Below are 25,106 nucleotides of genomic sequence, written 5' to 3'. Positions count from 1 at the left end.
TGCATGAAGTACGAGAAAACCCAAAGATAGAATTCAAGGCCTTCTTAACAACTTCTGTACCAAATTGTTGCAGCAGCATTTTTCCCCTGATTTACTTTACACAAAAAATATTGCATGAACCTTTAAACACTGGTATACAGCACTTACTACTGGCTTCAGATGATCAGTTATTTCTCTAGCTAAGCTGGTAAAAGTTGGTGATGGTTAGCATTTCAAATTTCTCTTTCCTGCTAAGCGATACAGGGCAAAAACAAGGCTTGCATAACATTAAGCCCATATGAGAAACTGATTCAATCCTTCTTACTATAGCATTCTGCTAAAAAAAACGTTATTAGTAAAGGGTGAAAGGAAAGCATTTCTCAAAAATATACCCTTTTGAATGAAAAATATTGAAAATCTTCAGTGATTTCAATTTACAGTTATGTGGTACACCATATAGGGATGGTCCAGACTAGACATAAATTGATTTTTTAAATTATTTCGGATGTATTATGACCACTATTTTAAACTGGTACTGTTCTTTTCCAGAATGTATTTCTTCACACAGTGTTACCGCATTTTCACCTATATCTTTTGAGCTCATTGCTTATTTAGGATTTGTTTGGCATATTGCTTTTTTTTCTCTGCAGATCTTAGCTGCATCTTTTCCTACTTCTCCATAGATAAGCTTTAACCATGACTAACCAACTGGATTGCCCTTCTGAACAAACCATTTGGCAAAGTGCGTTGTTCACCACAATCTGATCTAGTATATTAGTACAAATTAAAATATTTTAATAAATACACCTGTAATACATCATATAGGTATAAACTAGATGAGGACTGAATGTACAATTTTTCTTAGTGTGGTATATGATCTTTTAAATGCTGTAATCTGTATCATAAAATATTCCAAAGAATATACAATTTATTGAAAAGCCATAGGTCTACTACTCAGAATGCAACAAGATTCATCCCAGCTTTCAACTCATCAGGCATTTCTTTGACTGAAACGGGACTTTATATGGCAGATTATCTTTATTTAGACAGAGATTTTGTGGAATGTAGAGCTGTGACTCAAATGACAAAAAAAGACCATCAACTACGCGGCAGAAATACAAGTAGTAAATATATATATATGTACACATATACGCATACACATGTTTGTATGCTGCAGAAACCGCATACAGCATAATGAGAAGAACTAACATGATTTAGAAATATTAGAGATATCTCGAAGATGAAGGCCAAACAAAAATGACCCACCTATGTTCCTTGTGAATGCCAGAACATTACTGAAAAGTAGACAGACCGTGCTTGGCTCAGTGTCCATGAGAAGATGATTCATTAAGTTCCTTAGGTCTGGATATTCCATTCCCTTAGATCTCAAGTCTTCCCGTCTCTCTGTCCTGTATACAAGATGCAGGTTTTGCAAAAACACATTACAAAGTCAGCAGGACGCTGGTGCACACAGCTTTACAGTTATATTTATCATGTCTAAACTCAAATGCTGTTGACTTCAATCTAAATCTGACTGAAGGTGTAGGTCACCTCTTTAGATCTAAACTTTACTAAACTGTCCCTGTTCCTGGGACAAGTTGGCTACAGATACTGTAGCAAATTCTAAAATCTCTTATATCTTCCTGTTCTAGATAGCATGGATTCCATTAAATTAATTTCAAAGCCTGAAGGACTTAATTGTTCAGGCTGATTTATATTTAACCCTTTTGTTAATTATATGTTTTGTCCCATGCATACTCTCATCCCTCAATTGTGTTAGATGGAAGAAAATACAAGTCCAAGAATAAATGCATTTATCAAACCTTAATATGAAAAATAAGTTATGAAGACTTCAATAAGACGTAAGTTAGTAAAACTTCCAAAGGTTAAAAACATTATTTTTCCATTGTTGCATTTAGAGATTGGTAAAAAGCTTTTGTTTGTTTTTAGCATTTTTATACCTGTGCTACTGACTTTTAGAAAGCCTCCATATGGACCACGTCTGTAGCTCTGATAATATACATGCTGCTGTTCAATAGAGCAAGCTGAAGTGGTATGGAAATAGTATAGTGGGAAAGACTGAAATGGAAATGACAGAAGACAGTAACAAGTTTTTCCATACAGTGTTTATATAAATGTATATACTGAAAATGTGTGTGTGTAGACAGTAGGTAGGTATATAAAATTAACTGGCTTTTTAGATAGATATTACAAGAGGCACTAAGCTAGGATCAAATAATGCCTTTGCAAATTTGATAGGGATAGAAATGCAGTGAAAAAGAACCAAAAAACACTGCAGATAGATTTTTCAGGTCTCCAGTACCAAGACAAACTGTGTATGAAATGAATCTTTAGAAGCTGTCAGTCATGCCAAACGTTTCTTCCTAAGCATCCCATTAACTTTCAGCACATGCTGTCAGTAGAAGTGCTGCAGAGCACCATCAGTAAGGGCTCAATCCTGTGCTAAGGTTCTGGGTTAAATGGCTTTTACGTGAACGTTATTAATAGAGCATTCATTTTGTTTTTTACTACTGTCATATCAATTACATCACCTGAATGTCACAAAAAGCAGAGCAAGCCAAGCTTTTCTAACCTGAACCGTGTCCTGAATCTGCCCCACTTTAGCGCTTCAGTGGAGAAAGAATGCAGAATGCTGTGCTTCCCCAGATATGCCATGCCATTGGCAAGTCTCTGCTGAACAATTTACATTCAAAAAATCAGAAAACCACACTGCCTTTAAACATTTAGCTTCCACATGGCAAACTGCTGCAGGCAATCCAACGGCCTCAGCTGCCCTCATGCTCTGCAGCAGGGAAAGTGCACGGCGCAGGGTGTGGGACAGCTCTGGGCAGCAGCAGGAGATGGCCATTCCCCAGCAGAGGCTGCTCCAGCCTGTGGTACAGCCTGGGGAAGCGAGGGCGACAGGCGAAGACTGGGGACAGATGTCCACTGGGTGCTGCTGACCATGCTATGTTCCTCACACATCAGATGTGCTCTGCTCTGGGATTTCTGAAGCAACAGCAACATTTCCTTGTACCCTAGCCACACTCACACAGCAATATTACACAAATGTGCTACACTGACCCTTTTTTTTTTCTCATAAATATATTTAGTCCACAAGTTTCCAGGTGATAAGGATTTTTACTGATGTGTGAAGTTCTTACACCTCTATTACCAGCCACAAAGGGCGTTTTAAATCCTGCAGCAATTGGAGTCATTCCCAGGGGTGGAATACTGACCAAATATGAACACCTGGAAACATTTGTGGCAATTGCTACAAAAAGGAAATCCAGAGCAAACGCAGCAAATATATTGGACAGTGCTAATACAAAAGGAGATGGTTTCTTAAGATGTGAAAGAATGAAAGAAGTTAACATTACTCACTCTCTTCAGTAACAACCAAACTCATCTTGTCAGAGTAAGTGGCACAACACCCTCATTTAGTCATAGCTGTAACTGCATTATGTGGGGTAATGCTTGCGGAGAGCAGAGCTTGACTCCTTTCAGCACATCAGAAACTTACTGCTGGCCTGACAGTGACTTAAGGGAGGAATCTCCTGATGGGAACACAATAAGCTTGATTTTAAATGAAAGTGCAGGAAAGGACTCCTTCTACTCTTGGGCCTTCAAAATCAGCGAAGACATTTCCTAAGCACAATGGGTGGAAATCCTCTCCAGTCCTTCTCCCCTGTATCTTGGCCCAGATCTCCCCTTTCTGGAGCAGCCACCACCAAGGCACTGTTTCCTTCCCACGTGTTCCTTCCTCTAAGCGACAATGAGTCGCTTATCAGCAGCCCAGGTTACGCGCACCAAACTCCCTCCCTCTAGCAAAGGTGGAACAGATGCAATGCTCTGCTACTATATTGCTGTCATGGGACAGGGTCCCAGCCCTGCTGCAGCCCTTCCTCCAGTGCCAGCACGCCCCAGTGTTTTTTACAGGGTTTGAGACCAGCAGTTCTGTGGATGCCTCTTTATGTATTTTACAGGGGGAAGCAAGAAAGGAAACATTCCTTTTGGAGTTCCCCTCCTAATTTTACTCTCTTAAGAAGGAATGACTTGGCTCGGATTACTGCTGTGACCTTACACAGCTGTGCCTTTGGGATTGGGTGGTAAACATTTTTGAACTAAAATAAAGCATTTCCCCAAACACTCTTATTTTCAAGGAACACATGAAATGAGATTAAATGTATGCTGCAAACAAATTTTCTATGAGCTTTTTTTCCCACTTTTGTTCAACAATTTATATCAAATGAAAACTATACTGAACAGTAACAGTAATATGTAACAAGCAAGATCACTATGAATCAAAGCAACGACACTCTCAAAATGATATAACCTTACATGGTCTTATCATAAAGTTTCAAAATTTAGCCCAAGGATATTAAAACACTTAAATCTGGCTTTTGCACTTGGAAACATTGCTTGATAAGCTTATGAGGCAGGGACATCGTATTGTGAATCTGATTTATCTGTCAGCACTAGTAAACCCCTACACATGACTGGCATCACTGAGTTAATTTCATAGAGAGAAATATTCACATCTTTGAGACTCCCACTGTTGCCTTGTAGGACAAAAGAGTAAATCAGAGTAACAGTGGAATAACTGGGAAATAAATGTTCTGATTTATTAAACTTCAACAAAACAACTAATAATTTTAAGAGAACCTGTTATTTAGGTTTTGATTGGGTATCAATTTCTATAGATTATGTGGTGGAGTGTGAGAATAGCATACAGAGAGTGAGACCAGGAGCAACATGTCTGAAAGCAAACCAACTACCTTCTAGCTTTTGTTATTCTACTTCTTAAAGACAAATGTTCAAAATCTAAATAAGATAAGCCTTGTATGTTCAACTTCTGAAAGGACTGAGACATTGTGTTATTATCTGGGACACTATGATATAAAAATTACTTGCAAAAATCCAATTCCTTTCTGATTAAGATTAAATATCCAAGGTCTTCAGGAAATTGAGTAGTAGGCTAGCTGTCTTCAGTGCAGTAACTCTGTCAATGTTGCCGAGGGGTTAAGTTCGAAAACGTGCGATTATGAAACTAAACGCTTGTCTGTATATAAGAACATTAATTATGATATCTCAAATCAGTACAGAAAAAGCCACTCATCTTTTAAAGAACCATATGTTTCTGCTTTTAAAATGAAAACAAATTAAAATATCCACAGGAGATTCTGTGGTGATTAAAACCTGCCAACCAACTGAGCTACATAAGTTAATTAGCACCAAAAAAGCTTCAAGTTAACTGCAGTTTTAGGCACTATTCTTCCATCTTAAATTTAGACAACTAAGGTTACTTAAACTTTATATATATTTATATAAGGAAAAGATTTATGAAGCATGGCACAAAAGACAAAGTTTAACATTGGAATGATTGTCATTTTGTTCCTACCATACTTCTTATGCTTCCTTAGTTACAGGACAATGTTCACCTCAGATAATAAGAGACTTGGTATCAAATGCAAATGCCCACGAAGAGGAAATTTATTTCTTGTAAATTCAAAGAAAAGATCTGGTAGAGTTAAATGACCCTGCCATAACCAAATTTAAAAGGAATGCTGAAATTGTCTTCTTTTTGTGATTTTTGGGCCTCGATCTCTTTGAAGTTCTTTGCAGCATTTTAAAGCTACTTTCCAAAAATAGCAGGTATTACAGATTTTTCCCTAAAAACCACCAAGCCAAACTGAAAATAAATCTGATATTAATTTGTTAGTTGCTCTCTAGACATGGCCATGAGTATACACACAATGCATGTTTCGACCTCTTATGATATCATGAACAGTGGAAAAAAACTTTTAATTCTGTAAATAGGTTGGTGAAAATACTGAAAACAATTTTCCACTAATACTATTTGCATTTTTGAATTAATCTACCCTTGTATGTATGAGCATCTGTGTTTATTTTCTCTGAATAGTGTATTTACTGGTAGTATTTCTAAATGAATAAAGTTACTGGCAGCGCAACTTATGTAAACAGAATTCACTCCTTGAAAGCATTTACAGCAACCTTGACTCAGCAAGGACCTTTTCCAGCGACAGAACAAAAGTAATAAATGCAAAGAAATGTGATGGAAGATAACGAAACACCTCCTGTGTCAGGACAGGGCTCAGGCCATGCAGCTGGGACAGAACATTCAGCCAGTTTTCCTCTAGCCAATTTCCACAAATGTTTGTTAATGAGCTGATGAAATAATTTGATAAATTTTCTGTGATATACATTTAGAAAAAATGTCATCAATCTGTGACAGTTTGTAGACGTGAAAAAAAAAGAAGAAATTAGTCAAATAATTAGTGCCAAATTAGAAATAAAGAATTTAGACAAGCGCTTCAAACAGCCAGTGTGCACAAATGAAGAACATTAATAATTGTAGAAATGCAGTATCTGTGCATTGTGCTAGTTCAGTGAACCAAATGGCTTCTTTGAACAGAAATTTTATTTTTTCTACTTGTTGGTCAGGAAAATAAAAAATTGTTTGCAGCTACATCTTTCACCTGCAAAGAAAAAACAGGTGAAAATGGCACCACAGTCCACTGCCCTCTGAGAGCTCTTTGAATGCTGAGGCAAAACTGCAACAGGGGCAAAGCTCTTCCCAAGCATGCTCTCAACTGCCTTGACTACTACCAAGCATTCCAGGCTCATACAATAATCTCAATTTCTTTAGCCAACTGCTAAGCAAAAATTCAACATTTTTGCAGGTTTCCCCTCTCCCCTAAAATTTCTCAACACATGATGTTAAAGTGTTGACACAAACCCTGTTTTGCTTAATAAAATGAGATTTTACTATCAGACTGCAATCAGTGAAATAAGGTACTCTTTATTACTCATGTTACTCTAACACTACAAGGGAATAACACGTTACTAATTCTACTGGTATCACTGAACTCCTTTTGGAGGTATTCCCTTTGCATGTACACAATATTGCCTTCTCCTTTTTGCAAGTTAGTGGTATCTCAACAGCATATCATCTCATACTTGAGATGCATAAGGTTGTTGTTGTTGTAAGTTCATGGTTGGCAGAGCCATGTCTAAAGACCTAAGGCAGGAGCAGTATTTGTTATTACGGTAACCTAATCAGGATAATAGCAAGCTCACATATTTAGATCATTAAATCTGTGGAGATTCTGACTGTACACTTGTTTTATGGCTTTTTAACAAGAAAGTTTGATGCCTCTATCCTGTACTGCTGTTGATTATTTTAATGAATGATCTAAAGCCGGTGATTTCTAGGAGTCTTCCCGAATATTTAGATTTTAAATTAGGTTAGTCTTGCATTCCTCGTGGAGTACTATGAAAATTAATTTTTTGAAAAAGCTTAGAGACAGTTAGGGAAGCACAGAATATGGAAGAAAGTACAGCAAACGTGGACCTGCCTTTTCTCAAACCTTGCCTGAGAAGTTGAATCAGAGGGAGGGGCCTCTATATGAGAAAGTGCCATGTCTTCTGCCCCTAGAGAAATAAAAGTTTCAGCATGGTTATCCACAAAAGGAAATGATTGTGCATTTGGAAAACCTGTCTGTAATGGGCATTTCCTTCATGTCAGCGAGATTAGAGCAAAGTAAACAGTCTGCTACTCTATTAGAGGTCATTAATGTTGACTGTTAGGCAACAAAGCTACATAGTAAAGGAGACAACTTTACAGCAGACTTTTTTTTTTTTTTAAATCAGACCAAATGATATTGCTTGGAATAACATGCATTTATCTCCAACAATTTCTCCCTCAGTCTGAAACTGAAGCAGTAACTTTAAGTACCAGCTGATATGGAATTATACCTTGTTTTTATTACACTAAGTAATAGTGTAATAATTAGTATATATTAATATAAATATTAGTATATATAATAATTACACATTAGTAATTGTGTAGTAGCACAAAGGTGCTAATAGCAAAAACATTTTTACCCATTACATTTTGTATTTTCTTGCATTACCGTGCAATAGGACAGACCAAAATCTTTACTAGCCATGCAGGAAAAACTCATTAACAACTGCAGTAAAGTCTACCTGCAAAAGTACGTAGTACTGAGGGAATGTAATGGGGGATTGCTATCAAGATGATAACTTCATTAAAATCTAACAGAAATGCATAACTTTTTTTTCTGAAATGCTACTGTAAATTACCATAAGCCATCAAGTTCATCGCCTACAAGTTCAACAAGTGGGCATCACAATTATCCACCCCTTTATTCTCAAAGTAGCAACTCTGTACATTTCTCTCCTTTATCCTGGACCATATTCAAGAACATCCAATAGAGACCTAGAGCTGTGAAAACAAAATACTTTCTGAGAAAGTGAAAATGATGCTACAGACTCAGTTCTTCAAGGGAAGGAAGACATTTATTAATTTTGACACAACATAATTTTCCAAATTTTTAGAGCATGGCTATAATTTTGTAACTGCAATGTGGAAGTACTGTACTTTAAGCTAAAAGATTACATGATTTAGTCTTTGCAAAAATCTGTAATATTATTATAATTTGTCTTTAGAACAGTGTCATCTTTTTATCCCCTCAGTTTTAACAGTGGTTGGTCTCCTACTGAAGTCAAAAAAGTAAATCTTTACCTTTATCTAGGCAGCAGAGAAAAGAGGTGATTTAAATATGGGAAATCAGAAAAAAAAAGGACATAAGCAAACAGTGAAAGTCAGAAGCTTTGCACAGAAGTACATCATGGGAAATACTACAAACAAATCACAAGAGTATAAGAGCTGATGATATACCACAGAAAAGGAAAAAGGGAGAAGATAGGTCTATGGAAAAGCCAGCAAAGGAAGGAAATTTAATTTTTAAAGACTCTGATGTATAATAACAAACCCGCAATAGCTGGAATCTGCAAATAGGCGGAGGAAGAGCAGCACAAGTGTTTCACGTTGGCTGCTGTGTTTCTCCATCTTTGTATAAGTTTGAAAAAAAAAAACAAAACAGTTTTCAGAAGTATTAACTGGGGTAGACCCCAGGGCAGCATTTGAACAACTTAAATTCCCCAAAAATGATACGCTTAAGGTTAAAATGCACTGGAAACAAACTGCAAACCTTCCCCAATCATATTCTGAAACCGCCCATTTCGTTAAGAAAATAAATAAATTGCAAATCCAAAGTCAGTGACTTATCAATTTGAAGTGACACATATACTAACTATAGCTCCAGTCAGTCTAAATGGGTCACACAGCTAAAGCACTCTCCGTCTGAATTCAGGTTGACCACTTCAGCTTGGTTTCAACATCATTCAGCTAATAAATAAACATGATGAGATTGATTCGGTTTTCTCCTGAGTTAAGAACAATGATAACATGTGAATTGCACTATTTAAATATTGTTGGACAGGACTAAGGGGGTTCAGACATTACTTACAGTACGAGCTCACAGTTTCTCCCATTGCCACAAATGAATATGGCAACCACACATGACCAGACATTTTGTTTTGAAAAAATGATGATGTGGTTAGGAATTTTTTTTAACCATTTACTTATATCTGTCATCCATATTTTCAGTATTACAGCATGTTCCAAACAAATAAATCTTCATTCGAACTACAACTTCATATACAGTGATTTATAGTAAGCACTGACCATTTCACAAGCCAAGAAATTATCCTTTCTTTATCTGCTTTATTGGGCATCATACGCTTTTACAGTTGATATTTCTGGTGTAAATACTTGTTCGATAGAAAAAGCAGTGAGCAATTAGTGCTTGACTATTACTTTGAGTTTCTCCAGTATTCCCTGTCACAGTGTTTTCAGGTAACTCCATCCTTTACAAGATTGATTTCCCATGGAATTTTTGCTATACTTTAGTTGCCAAACGATAAAACATAATGCTTTTTCTCAGACAGATTAGCAAGGGGTAATTTCATGCAGTTTCATTTCAACAGAGGGAATACAGTCATTCCTATCAGAATAAATAATGCAGTGAATTTCTTTGAAGATCACAGAAATGTAGCAATGCACAGCTGGAAGGGAAAGGTGAATAGATGATCTAAGCTAACTGCTGCTTTGAATTAGTAACCTTGCAGACAAACACCGAATCCATTTTTAAAAACTTTCAAGAAAACTATTTCACAATCTCCTACGGAGACAGACCTATAGTTTATTTCTTAACATAGAAAATTTGCATTCTTAATTTTTCATCAAAATCTCATTTGCTGCAATTAAGTAACTTTGCATTTGCCCTGCTCTGTAGTGAGAGTGTTACTCTACCTATGACAAGATTTTTCAGATTTTTCAAAGACTTCTGGGCTCTTTTCTCTAAACTCAGCCAAACTAGATCCTCAAAGCCTTCCTCAAAAATCACATTTTCTAGGTCTATCATTTTTCTGCAGTTCCCTGGACTCTGTCTTATTTCTCTACATTTCCCTTATATGCCCATAATCAGATCCGCCTGACCACCTGCACTCCCTGGAAGGAACCAGAAGCAGATATTGCTCCTCATGCTTTAAATGCAGTGCTGCTGCCATCTCATTCAGACCAGACACTGCCATTCCTCTCTGCCATCACATTTTTGGCTCACAGTTTATTGTCCACTGCCATACTGTTTTCTGCCATACTGCCCTATAGCCAGTTTTTATATTTGCGTTGGTGACACTGAATCTTAGTGCAGTACTTCACCACAATCTTAAATTTTGTTGCATTTGTCTCAGACCACCTTCACTGTTTGCCAAGCTCTGCTGCCCACTGTGCAAGTGGACCTCTCTCGGCTTGGTCATGGCAGGCTTTGTCTAATCTCAGTCATCTTATCAAAGACACTAAGGAGTATAAAGAGACCTGAAAATACATTAACCTTCTCTGGGAAATTAGAAAAAAAATCATATCCCCATCAGTGAGTTTTACAGATAGGTATCTTGAAGTGCTCTACAGCCAGTTGTTAACTCACCTCTTAGCAAGTTTGTGGATACCATTGCTCTTCAAAGTACAGATCACTACCCTAAAAAGCATTATACGCCTCTTCCCACCCAGATCCAATGCCATTTGTTTATTTGAAGTATACATATGAAGTGGAGCTCCTGAAGCAATCCTTGTTTTCAGAGGAGGTTAAACTTAGATGAATGTTTGCCAACCTGTACACCATTACCTCATCCACTGCAAAGTCATGTGAAATAGTCAAAATTGTGGCAGAAATCAAGGCACACATTCAACTATCTCCTTTTTTCCTTTTCACTGAGCCTGTTATCCTGTCAGTGTAGAAAATTAAACAATCTTGATTTTACTTATTTATATGATATATCGCACGATTAATCTCCAGTTGATAACATGTCCAGACACACCATCTGTGAGGGATGCCTGTGGTGTCAGGGCAGGACCCAGCAGCCAGGCCCCTTCCCACTCCTGCCAGGAGCCTGGGCCAGCCCTTGCCCAGCATCGGGCACCTCCCTGGGGACTGGGGCAGGCCAGGACGTCAGCCCATGGGTGGGTCTGGCTCAGCACGGCACCAGTGGGCTGAAATGAGGTCCTGGGCAATGAGCAGTGTGCAGGGATGCTTGTGAGAGCCTGCAAACCTGCAGCAGGGCTCTGGCATCAGCAACTGAGTGCCGAAACTTGCTCTCATTTAAGAATCACAGCTATAAAGGATACGAAAGATTGAGACTTATGATTTATTTATATCTTTTCCTGCTTTTCAAATGTTATGTTTGTACCCCAGTTGCCTGGGATCCCATCCCTCTTCCATCACTTTAAGAGAAGTCACTAATATTTCAGCAATATTGTTGTAGTTTGTTCTCTACATAATTCACTATGAACTCAGGAACTTTGTAGTTGCTAACCCTCATGATTATTTTAATTTCTTGTTGTTATTTCAGTGCAAACTGCTGTCTCCCTAGTATACCTATTGATTATTTGTCTGCAATTAGTCTTTTTCTTTATTTTATTTATTAAAAAAGTAAAAGTCATTGTATGCTTCAACTTCAGTCAAAGACCACGACGAGTGGTCAAGGCAGACCCAAATCAAGGATTTATGAGAGTTTTAACAACTCTCTGATAATTTCCTACTTTAGAAAAATACATTTATATTTAATGTTTGCAAAAAAGTGTACTTACTCAGAGAGCACAAGGAGACTGTGTACACACAAATTATAAACTATGATAATATAGGAGGACAAAACTGAATTATTTCAGCAAAGATGTGGTGTTAGCAGAGGTGGCTGAGTTATTTATCCAGCAAATGTAGACATTTTCCTGTCTGCTTTTCATTCAGAAAAATAAAGACAAAGATCTGGACATACAGTAATGGAGCAGAAGAAGAGCCTTATCTCAATGTCAGCCTAAGATTTAAATGGCTATATCTCCAGCAGTCTAAGTCTTCCCTGTAAAACAATAATTAATGCAAAACAAAAATTTTAAAACATATACAGAAGAGCAATAAAGGCTAGAATCAGAATTGGAGTTTGAGCTTCAACATTTTCAAAAAGTCTACTGGACTGCTGCAGTTTATCCATGTTTTTATTCCACCTGTACTTCCTGCTAGAGCTGTCAGATCCTACTTTTAGAGTATTAAATATAGCATTACGGGAAGGTTTGTGCACTAAGCTGTGCTTTTTATTTTTCTCTGTGATTCCTTCTTCTCAATCATGTACTCATCATTGTTATTTAAGATGCCATCTAAATTCAGCATGCCTGTTGCACAGAGTATTTGCTTCCTAATATTCAGCCCAGTATTTAGCTCTTCAAGAATTCTACGGCATTATCTCATTTTGAGGTATTAGCAGATTCTTTTATCTTCTTATCTACATAGTAAACTCTATTTAGATTTTCCTGCTTTATTCAGAGTTTGAATTTCTGCATCTGTCAGTGAAACCAGTTGATGCAATGTTAACAGCCAGCCTCCATAAAATTAGTTTTGTTTCCTGTTATGTACATTAAAGGTTTTAAGAGTTGCTGTTTGTCAATTTGCAGCTAGTCTCTTAACTATGCATCTCTACCCACTGTAAAAAGGGGCATTGTTGAGGGGGTAGATAATCTCTTTGTTAGCCCTGTTCTTGATACAGAGTTAAGCTGTCTTTTTTATGGTAGTGACTAAAGCAAAAAGGTGTTTTGTCATTCTTTCTCATCACCTGTTGACATTTTAGTGCCTTTTCCTGTTTCAGAATCTCTTTAGCATCATTCATAACAACTGGAGACAGCTTTCTTTGAATAAACTTTTCACCTTGTGCAAAATACCCTTCCACATTGCTGTCTTTAGTTTCAACCCTTTACCTATTCTATTACTTCTTAATCAGAACACTTACAGAAATGTTTTTGTGTCTAAGTTTCAAAGCACTTAAAAAAAAAAAAGTACATTAATAAATAAAAAGATTGTGTATTGGAAAGTAAGAAGGCACATACACATTGCTGTAAGGCAAGTTTAGCTCTGCTAAACTTCTAACTACCCAAACCAGTGACTCTATAACTTTTGATAGAAATAAAAGATAATTTTGAAAATTACTTCCACACTTGAAGATCCTGACGACCAAGTCACATTCATGCCAGTCTTCAGTTTCCTAGATTAGTGAGTCTACTTTGCCTGTCTTCAAACCATTAAAATTCTGCAGCTCCAGAAGTCAGGACAAAAAATGATATGAGCAAAAACACAAGAGCATGAGTTAAACCTGATCCAGTACCAATATATTAAGTAAATGATCTCCCTTATGGAAAAGCCTCACATCACTTCAGGGGTTATAGGATTCAAATAATTATGCCTAAATAATTGCCACAACAGAAGGTACATCTCAGCCTTCACTGAATCAAATGCCTCCTGAACCAGGAATGGTAACATTAGAAACTGAGATAGACATTAAGTTATCAGACTCCGGCACTGCCCATTCCCTTGCACTCCTCCCTGCATTTTCATGCACACCCATTGCTTTACTTTGGTGCAAGCACAAGTATTTCTGTAACTGCTTTGCAAGTTCAAAGGCTGTTTTATGTCTAACCCTTTTACTTGGGTTTCCTCTGAGGTTTTTGTTTGATTGATTTCGTTTGGTTTTGCTGTCACTTCATTAAAAAACCTGTTGGTAGCATAAATTGCAGCTTAAACAAAATGGTCAAATCTTGACTGATTCTGAAGGTTATGAAGGCACTGAGGATGAGGAGCAAGATACAAAGATAAAATGATGTGCAAAGGCACAGCTAATCATTGCTACACACAAACTTCTGTTTGACATATATTCTATGCTATAATGCAGTAAAACTATAAAAAGCTTTTAGCAAGTATTTTGTCCCAGAGACCACCCTCTCTGAAAGCTCAGACTTTTGGATAAGTCAAAAACTAATTAACACCTCCTTGAGGAGTTCAAAGTAATTCCTATAAGCAAGACAATTTCTCCCAGCCCACTGTCTGAGCTGAGCAGAATACGGCATGGCTTAAGGCAGAAGAAGCTGAAAGAGTAATATATTTTGTCTTATGCATTGCAATGCATATTTCCCACCCTAGTTGTCGTTCACTGCAATGAGTGGAAAATAATAGTGTCACTGTAGTATACAACAGAAGGTGGCAGAAAACTCGGTACTTCGCATAGCTAATAGAACAGATTGCTCTAAATCAGAAATGAGTTCTTTGCAATTCATCTGTTAAACTTGTCCCTGAGAAGTATTTTCCTTTTGGAAAACCGAAAACAAAGACAGCAGAAATGTAACTGCTGTAGAACACTTGCTTCTAAAAGTAGCTTCTAAAAGTAGCCTCTAATGCTAGATATTTCTGGGCTTCAATAACCAAATCAAAATTTATTCCAGACAAATGGAGAAACCAAATTCTAATTAGGGAAAAGAATTTTACTTCCCTTTTATTTTGCACTATGAGAATCATTCACCTGCGCAAGGTGAATGGATGCAGAGAAATGGTCTCAAGTTGCACCAGGGGAGGTTTAGATTGGACATTGGGAAGAATTTCTTCATGGAGAGGTTGGTCAAGCAGTGAAATAGGCTGCCCAGGACAACGATGGAGTCCTTATCCCTGGAGATATTCAAGAGACTTGTGGATGTGGCACAAAAGGACATGGTTCAGCAATGGGACGCAGAAAGTCAAGCTGATGGCTGGACTTGGTGATCTTGAAGACCTTTTCCAACTCAGATGATTCTAAGGCCCATACCTCACTCATAAACAGGAAAAGGAAGGTCTGTAATATCCAATCTGTGGCTGCCATGCTTGGCTACTGCTGGAGGGTAGCAGTGTTCAAATAAAGTGTGTACATAAAATTAGTAAGAAAGCAGAAGGAAAAAGAGACAGACTCTTACAGGAGCATCGGTATATGATTTTAAAAAAAAAAAAACCATAAAGACTAACTAAACAAAAAACACTGACAAAAGCGAAGATAATTTAGTTTGATTAATCTCAACATGCTACAGTATCAGCACTGCTGTTGTTAAGTAATATCATTATGAAACAGAGATAAAAGGTTTCAAGGGAAAGAATGAAGTTATAATACCAAGCTCTGGTAAGAATGGACTGACAGTGTAGACAGAGTGCACTAGAGACTGAAAAATCAACATCTTCACTTTTACTCAGAAGCTAAGCACACATACCACGTTTACTGACACATGTAATGGCATCACCATGTCACCATAAATGTATCAAATAAAGTTATTGTCACTTTAGCATATCTGTGAACTCTAAACCAAGAACTTCAAAGTACTTCCCTTGCTGGTTTGGATCTCACTACCAAGTAAAAACACTGAAGCGTGTTACTATCTGAGAATTTGAGTCTGTCTGTCTTCCCACCAGCAAGAACCTATTCTAAGAGGTTCTGGCCATGACTCATTTCTCAAGTGTACAAAATGGGCCAGTTTGAGCTAAAAGCTGGTGCATCCTGTTCTTGATTACATAAATAAAGGGGTGAATTTAAGTCCCATTTTTTTCTTTCCTTAAAGTGATTGCTGGACTACTGTAAGATGCCAAAATGACAGCCTCATTAGATAAGCCTCACCATTAATCACTGGGTGGAAACACTTTAGCACAAAAGTCATCAGAGCAGACTGCAGAAGCATCCGTAGTAGTTCTTTTCTTACTGTTCTGTCAGTGTGTCTGAGCCAGCAGTGACTCCCCAGGCAACTGCTTTCCTTACTTTGTCTTCTTAGCTGATATTCGAAAGCATTTTAGCCAGTTGTGTTTTGTTTTTTTTTTTTTTTCTCCCCAGAGGCCAAAAGGTACTTTGATAATGTAAATATCTGGCATGCAGCCCTAAAATGATAATCCATTTCACATCAGTTAATCAGATAACAGCCAAATGTAGTAATTTCATTTTCCATTGAAATCTTTATTGCACACCTATTTTCAGCTCTTGAACTGATTTCAAGTCAGCATTTCTAAGGTAGTGTTCCAAATTAGTTGCAATCAGTAATAAATTCATAAACTAAACTTTTAACAGTGTTCATGTTATTAAAATGGGCTGGTGATGGGAAGTGAAAATTGTTGATTTATTCAAATTTCATGGATTTCTCTGTAACAAATTACCATTGAAATTTCAACCTGCTTTTTAGCATTCCAAATGACAGAAGTTTTAAGAGCTACTGAAGGACTTTCTGAGAGCTCAGAAAGCAATCTTATGGTCTGATAACTGACAGGGAATCTACAACTACTTGGAATGCAAAATAACATTAAACTGCAATCATCCTCTGAAGAAAATATACGAAGCATAATGTTAAATCATAATCCATGACAAATTTGTCTAACTGATGAGCAGTTCCAGACCAATAGCCTTAAGCTTACAAATTCTTTCTGCTCACAAAATTAAATGAGACAAATGGAAATGGAAAACAACAAAAGCTGCAAATGTGAAAAATTGGAACAAACACACAATTGAAGGCATTTGAGCGTTCATGTCCTTTACTGCCTCCTCAGAACAGGCTGCCTGGAAAACTAAAGAGATAACAGTAATGACAAATCATAATTGAGGAGCTCAAAATCAACAGCATTTTCCTGGGCTGGATGTGATAGCTACCCTAAAGAAAAACTCTGCTTTCCCTCAACAGGGAAATAGGTCCCAGTCTTTAAACAGATAATAGCAAAGACACTGATTTCTTAGTAGTAGAATAAAAACTTACGGCAATTTGACATAAGTCATGTCAAAATTCCCATTCCTCATCTCCACATTGCTTCTACCAAATCACACAACAGTGCTGTGCCTGCTTACTTCTCCCTATTGCCATCAATAGCAGCATTTCAATGATGCTTTACAAATATGTTCTTGGACTTTCAGCCCTTCAAATGAAATGCCTTATATTCATGTACAATTCATCGTGAGTATTGTCAAGGAAACGCAAGCTCAAAGTGAAATGCAGCAGTTGCTAAGAAACACTACATCAGGAGGGAGATGAGGAGGATCAGCAACTTGTTTACTGACAGATATTTATATTTAAGACATTCATCGTTATTTAGGGTATTTGCATTTCAGACTAACCTGTGTATTCTTAATGACTAATTCTAATTTAATTTTCTTTATAAAAGAATCCAAGTGCATCTTAACATTGCTGAAACAATTTCTACAAGCTATAAGACCATAGAAAGATTTTTCAACCCTGGCCTTCAGTAGAAAAAAACATAATTGATGGGTTTGGAACGTTTGGCAGCAGACAGGACTCTGCCATACTTGCCATAGCTCATCATCACATCACCAAGAGCTGCCTGACCTGTAGGAATCTATTTCCATTCCCCATGGGCTCCAGCAAATATTGTATCAAGCCTTTTGAAGCAGAGAGATGTTTTCCAAATAAACAGGTTTTGATTACTTTCAAGCAGGGGAATTATTTGCATAGTTGCTTGAACAAAGCACCTGGCGGAAATCAGCATTCCTGAAACTTTTGCAAGCAATAAGCAACACAAGAATGAGACAGATGGTATTATGTAAAAGCTACTCAGGTCAATAAAAGTGCGTTCTCAGAGCACAAACGATAATCCTCTCAATGTTTTGCAAAATGGAAAGAATTTTCTCAGTGCAGCTGAGACAAATGAGTAAATGAGACAAGCACAGAATCATAGAATCCTTAGAGTTGGAAGGGATCTTTAAAGGTCATCTAGTCCAACTCCTCTGCAGTGAAAAGGGACATCTATAGCTGGATCAGTTTGTTCAGAGCCCTGTCCAGCCTGACCTTGAGTGTCTCCAGAGACAGTGCATCTACCACCTCTCTGGGTAACCAGTGCTGGCACCTCACCACCCTCACTGTAAAATACTTTCTCCTTATATCCAAAGCATGGACAAGAAGAGAAGAATACAAATTTTAACAAGCACAGTCATTCAGTTTTACATTATAGGGAATAAGGGGAGAAAGCTCAGATTATTAAAACTTTACTAAAGTTCCACATCAAATAGTTATAAGGTGCAACATAACACAAGAGAAAACTATTAAAAAATAGAAAAATAATTTTAAAAGCCCTATACAGCCTTAATCATCTTCTTTTGTACACATACATTATAGGATCTGTGAGTGATAGGTACTGCAGGAAAAAAAAAACACGTTTTTTTCCAAGACACCATTCAGCAGCTTATTTAGTCATGTATTTCTCTCTCCAAGGCAGTAAAATTCCGAGTTTGTACCACATGAAAAACGGGTTTCATAAAATTTCTATGCTCACAAAGGAGACCTATCCTGTACTTAATGAACTAGAGAATCTTGGAAAAGACTGCAGTAATTAAAGAGTAAATAACATACACACACAAAAAAAGAAGCTATAAAAGCTATTAAGCTATAAAAGCAACATCAAAATGGAAGCTCTCAATTTATTAACATTTGACACTGCATGTCTAATACAGTCCTCATGCATAAGAACAAATGGAAAAAAATCCTGAAATTTTCACATCTGGCACTATACTGGCACCAATGTAAGTCAGCAGCAGAGTCAATCAGAGACTGCTGAAATCTCTGATAACTTACTCCCATTGTAAAGCTCCACAGAAACAAATCAATTTCAACAACATTTCGTTCAAAATGGAGGAAAGGAGAGGATTGAAAAATCAACTGGAAGTATTTCGGTAAGATGAAATTTCTTTCTACAAAGTTCCTTTTTAGACTGCCATTTGTATCAAAGAAAGCAAACCAAACCCAGCTTAGAAAAAAATCTTTTTGATTTAATGAAAAATAGAGCATTTTGGCTACAAAGGCATTTAAAGCTGGTGTCATTCCTTCCAGGGAAGGAAAATACTCTTTGCTGATTCATGCGAGGCCCCAAATGGGTTGGAATTGCATAAGGAACACTGGATTAGCACATTCCCAACAAACATTTTTTTGCTCCTTTCTCCACTTTTGCCCTGGCAGAATGGGAAGGTTTCATACATCACGCACATCCCACTGCAACCACCCAGCTGGGCCACTATGTCCCGAAAAGCCACTCTGCAGGACGCCATGCAGCACCTGCCTAGCAAACTCAGCACTCTCTACACTTAAACTCATCTGGCACAAGCTCTAAAGCCCTGCATCGTTTATTTCTGTCTGGGTAATCCCTGTGAAGTATGATGCCAACCCTCCTATTGGTGCATCATGAAGATCAGCTACAAAGTACAGTAACATAACCAAGAAATGACCACTTCATTTTTTTTAGGAGAAGCCCTGCATTTGATTCTGAATTTCTTATCATAAATAGCTAAGATTAAAAGACAGCCACCTGCAAAAACAGTAACACAAGTAACACGAACAGGGAAAGAAAAGGACACCGTAAGAACCTGTATTGGAGATGGCTTTAAATTTTACTAATCAGTAGTGTTGATCATCTCACATATGAATGATATGCATAGCACCTATCACAAGCATAGAAATTGTCCATTAGTAAATATGCAGAGAACCATTTTGAAAAACTCCCCTTCTTGAGATTTTGATGTCATCATAGGGAGAATTATGTTAAGAAAATTGTCATGAACCCAATTACCATTGCATTCCATGTCATTTTGAACAGTAAATTAAAAAGTAAAAAAAAAAAAAACAACCAGATTTTCAGTCAGCCACTTTTTATAGGCTTGATGCTTCATCATTTTATTGTGATTATCTGGGTATAGAAATTTTACAGTGAAAAGGTTGCTTTTAATATTACTGATCATAAGAAAGTGAATATGAATAATAGGTTCCTGAATAGCAAGGGAAGAATTCATTATATCTGTTGGAGAGAGATAAGCATTCATGAACAGATTCCTAAAGTGCAGATGAGTTCCAAGGGAATCTGATCTGTCAATCACCCCAGCAGCTTGGGGAGACAAGTCTGCTGAATGGACATGTTATCTTCCAGGTAACCAATTAAAAAACTTAAGTGCTCTTAATCTGACTCTACTAGAGTTCACGGGTTAAATCAAGATGACATTTTGAAAGCCCTATGAATTTATATTAAAAAATATATATATATAGTATGGAGGCTTATGACATAGAGGCTATAATGCTAATGGTTGTTACTCATGAAATGAATTGGCATGTCATCTAAAGAAAAATGTGTTCTATTGTGAACTAATTGAAGTTCCTATACCAGAACACAAGACAAACTTGTTTTGTCTAAAATTTAGAGAAGTACCTGCATTCTAGAGCCCTTCCTGAAATAACTGTGCATAATTATTTGCTAATAACTAGAACAACTAGTACTTTTGTCATCCCTTGCCTTCCTGGGAAATTGATATAAAACTTTGGGATTTCAGAGTCTAAATGTGCCAAGGAGGTCAGAGTATTTTAGAGATCAACATTTTCCATTACAATATGCCTTAAATAAATTTGATTTGTAAGAGTTCTGAAAGCCTTGATTTTAATCATAAAAAACTGCATTGGGAAACGATGCATACTCACTAGAATCTGAAATTGGAGCACTGAATGCATTTATAGGCTTATTAGAGATAGAAGATGAGAAATATTTTACATACAGGTATAAAATAAAGTTTAATATGGAAGTGACTGAAATCATAAGATATGCATTACGGATTTGCTGATGCTTAACAATACACAGACGTGAGAGTGTATTTCTCCCTGGAATTATCTTTGCATCACTTAGCAAAAGGGAATCTATTGAGATAATTGGTACATTAGCTGTTATTTTTCTCAAAATCGTTTCAAAAAAAGGAGTCCTTCAGTATCCAGCTTTATCATCCCAGCAACTTTCTTATAACTGTTATTTAAAGATAAGAGCTATGTGGAACCAATACATTATCACATCATTTCATTTGTTCTGTAGCTTTTAAGATATTTCTTTCCTGGGGCCATTTAGAGAATTTCTGCTCCCCTAAAACACATCGGCACTCAGAGCTGTAAGCCGCATACTAGACAGCACCTGGGATGGGATCTCTGGTGTAAGCCAGTGTCACCTCTCTGACTCCAGTGCTCGCTCCTGTCCATGCTGCCACTGCCCCAGGATTGATGGAGTTCCCACAGGACATCACTGTAGGCCATGTCATAACTATTCTGGAAGCCAGAAAGCTAACACAGCTGTCAGCAAAACCCACAGCAGTTCTTAGGTCACCTTGGGATTCCTTGCAGATTCACACATTCATCGCAACCTTAGAGCTCAACATTTCTCAAGTAAATGTATCTTACTAAAGTAAACAACATGAGTAAGAAAGCTAGACCAGAAGTACAATCTACTTCAGAGGTGGACAAAATGTAATTTTTATTAATTGAAGCCTTTAGAGTGCTTCACTGCTGCAGTTCTTAGACCACAACTGCAGAAGTATGACAGAACACTGGAGGCAGATATCCTGCCTTTGTCACTAACCCTAGCCATTGCCAGAAACTGTTTCTGATGACTCAGCTTATCATTTAGTACTAATATATCATTTAGATAGATTGACAACAGCATACAGAGTTAGCAAAATATTTCTTATCGATCTTAACTCTCACAAGACTTCATGAAGCTGCCTATATTCAATACTCTTTCACTAATCCTCTGTTGAAGTATAGGACCTGGGAAGCACAGAGAATTTGAACCACCTACATGAAAACAGACAAGAAATCTGGCAAAGCAAATAAAGTGAGCAGGAGGATGGACTAGAGACTGCTTGAGGTCTCACCTATCTCAGGTATCCTGTAATGCCATGAACCCCATGAACCCATCATTCCCAATTTCCTGCCCTCTAGCCCAGTACTAGTCCCATGCATAAGTATGATACCATTACAGGAAACCTGATTGCAGAACTTCTTTTACTTAACATAAATAGACACAGAGCCTTGCTTTATCATAATTAGCCTCGTACTGAATTCAAACTTTGAAATAAGAACAGAGTCTCAGGGACTAGGTCTGAGATTCACCACCCCACTGCAAGGAGCCCTTGCTGTACATTGCTCTGCTAGCAAGTGATTCTCACGCTCTCATTATCTTTCTCATTAAGTCTCTTCAAGCAAAATTATCTCAGGCTTCTTAAACTCACATTGGCCAGAATGATCATAATGTCCGTTGCCAATCTTGTCTTTCAGGCTTTATTAGTCAGACATTTCATCTGCCATCTAAGGCTTTGGCTACTGACTGTTCTTTCATTTTGTGTCAGATATGATACGTAGCTATGAAGAATGATTACTGTAGCTATTTTTCAAGAGGGTGTTTAGCTAATACACATGTAAATTTTCAGTTCAGCAGCTAATGATGTGTATATTTGCAGGATAAATTAGCAGCCCAGAGGGGGACAGTATGGACAGCTAGATAAAGAAATATGCATTTCTTAGACTTCTGTTTAGCTATTCAAATTATTGCTGCACGTCATGTCAATATACTGTAACCAAAACCATAAAATATTTGAAGAAGATAGGCAGGTACCCTTCTCAGCAAAACAATCAACTCCTTAGCAAGATCTGAACAAATGCTAAATGCAAAATCTTTCTTAAACAGACCAGTCCTAAAGCACTCTCATACATACATAAAATTGTATTTACACAGGGAGAAATCCCTTGCATGTTTGGTTCCTTAAGCTGTTCTTCAGGGGCAGCAAGGGAAGGAAACATTTGCAGAGCAGCTGCAGGGGAACAATCGGAGGAAGCAGCCGTGGGTGTCAGCCCTATGGGATGTCCCTTTTGTGTCACACTGCCTGAGAGGTTGAGGGATGTGAGGAACAGAGCCTCTGGAAGGGAGGGCAAGTCACGTGTTCCTCACACAGTCACTTGTTCCTTACTGATGTAGGAACACAGTAGTCCACCCCAGCCATTGCCTAAGTGATGTCAGCCTAAGCCCCTACCAGCTCAAGGAAATTATTTTCCTGCACCGTTTACTGATGTTGCCTCTGTGCGCAACTTACAGACACTTAAACAATCTCAAACAATCTCGGCATTTTGCCGAGTGTTGCCATGGATATTTATCATTGCTTTAGTACACATTTTTGTGATATCCTTTGAGCAAAACCTGGAACTGAGCTGAAGCTAGGTAAGGCAGATAGCTACTTGACGATGTTTACAGAGTTCACTTTATAGTAGCAATATTCAAGCAAAAAAGCAACTCTCCATGTATTTCAGCAGTTGACAGTTTCTCAAACCCTAAATTTATTCTTGATAGAAGCACAAATTATAGTGCAAAGACAGGAAACATTTTCAACATAAGTGCAGGCACAGCCACAGAAATCACTGAAGAGTAAAAATTGATTCCTTTTGCGAAGGAAAGGCAAACACTTTGAAGTGATCAGATTGTGTTGTGTTATTCCATTAGAAAGCTGATGAAGTTTGAAGCTCTGCGGTGGCAGAGAGCTAGTTCTGACAGAAACATGCTGACTAAGAAAAATCTCCTTCTATATTTAAAAATTGCAGCAGATGGTGCTAGCAGTAGGATGCTGCACTGAGTTGTTATGACTGTGGGCACTCTCATCTATCACAGAATGTCTCAAAAAGACCTCATCCTAAGTGCAGGTCTCAGCCTGAATTCTGCAAAATGCTCCAAGTTCAAGTATGATTTACTGGGTATCAAGTACTTCTGGGTCACCCTTCTTTGGAAAAGCTTCAACGTTACATTCTTACGGCACACGGAAACATAGGATGTCTTTAAAATAGCCAGATCCAGTATTCACTCAGCAAAAAACGTTGCCGTACTCGCAGCACAAAGCCCATTGCTTTTAGAAATCAAGGGTATTTCTGCATGGCATGACAGCGCTGCTCAAAGCTGTCAGCATGCCAGAAGGAGCGCAGGGGTGCCAGCCAGGGCCCAGCGTGGAGGGGAGGCTGTGGAAGGCGCCAGCAGACAGATAGGAGCTGCATCTACAGCCTTCCACAGAGCCATGAGGCTGAGGGGTTCGATGCCTTCACCCAACATGGGAGTGCATGAGCACAGGTGTGCAGCCACACCAGTGAGCAGAATCACGCCTGGGCACACTCTGCTGCCCAGCCTCCCCTCCTCCTGGCAAAGGCACAGGGCAGCTTACAGCCTCCATACCCACACTGCAGGCAGCAGCACAGCTCCATCCCACCTCGCAGCCCTCCTTCGCGCCAGGGAGCCAGGCTCTCCCTGCTAGAAGGCGAGAGCATGCTCACACCCATGTCAAAGCTGTAAACCCCCATCATGTAGTTATCCCTCCCGGTCACCTCTGCTCCATAGCAGCATGAACAGTCATCTGAACAGAGTGAGCCAAAGCAGCGGAGAATTCCCCTCCCTGCTTTCTGAAAAACCCACGGTGTTTTTATGAGTTATTAAGCACACAGCCCTGCTGAGTGATGATTTTGGAGCTACAAAGGTATTCGCTGCAGGAATTTTTTATTCTTCCTCATGCTTGCCATGGCAACCAGGATATCGAAGTACTTCAGAGCAAGACAGTGCCTCACAGTGTCTAAAATAATGTTCATAGTACATCTGACTTGTTTCTTTTTCCTATAATGAATTAAGCGTTTTTCGAGCTCTTTTAGAAAAAACAGCCCCAAAATCCCCAACCTCTAGAGCAGTATTCTCTTCTGTCTGCTCCAACAAAAGGATGTGGATATAGTCTACATTGACAGAATTGGAGGTCCAGAATTCTAATAAAGGAAAAGACTGCAAAACAGGACTCAGCTTTTTTTTTTCTTAAAGTTACAGGGCACCTGAGAGAACTGGCAAAAACACCAGAAAAAAAAAATCTGTCATTTAGAGGCATGTGGGATTCACGGGAATGTGTTCATTTAGTTTTGAGGTTTTTTTGCCATTGAAATTATGACTATGGCGTTAAGAATTTTATGTACCTGCTGGGATTAGACAAAATCAGTAGACAAGCAATGCTAATGATGAATCTCTCTGATTAGAAACTATTCTGAAAAAAAG

General features: G+C 38.0%; 1 protein-coding gene and 1 long non-coding RNA gene across 4 annotated transcripts in view; one reads left to right on the top strand and one right to left on the bottom strand.

The window, feature by feature from the left end:
- The window catches only part of RASGEF1A (RasGEF domain family member 1A), a 160,910-nt gene that overhangs the window by 59,508 nt on the left and 76,296 nt on the right, over positions 1-25,106 (top strand). The gene's annotated exons all lie outside the window — the stretch shown is intronic.
- LOC110400508 overlaps positions 1-25,106 on the bottom strand; it is a 228,137-nt gene that overhangs the window by 152,680 nt on the left and 50,351 nt on the right. The window contains exon 3 of one of the 3 annotated variants that reach the window (XR_002439904.1): positions 1,246-1,388. The exons of the other annotated variants lie outside the window; for them this stretch is intronic. This is a non-coding gene — a long non-coding RNA (uncharacterized LOC110400508). The remainder of the gene's footprint in view (positions 1-1,245; positions 1,389-25,106) is intronic. 3 annotated transcript variants of the gene reach the window in all.

This window comes from Numida meleagris, chromosome 5 (assembly GCF_002078875.1).
Source record: "Numida meleagris isolate 19003 breed g44 Domestic line chromosome 5, NumMel1.0, whole genome shotgun sequence".
Classification (NCBI taxonomy): domain Eukaryota; kingdom Metazoa; phylum Chordata; class Aves; order Galliformes; family Numididae; genus Numida; species Numida meleagris.
Note: the sequence above shows the minus strand (reverse complement) of the source record. Positions and strands in the feature narration are given on the sequence as shown.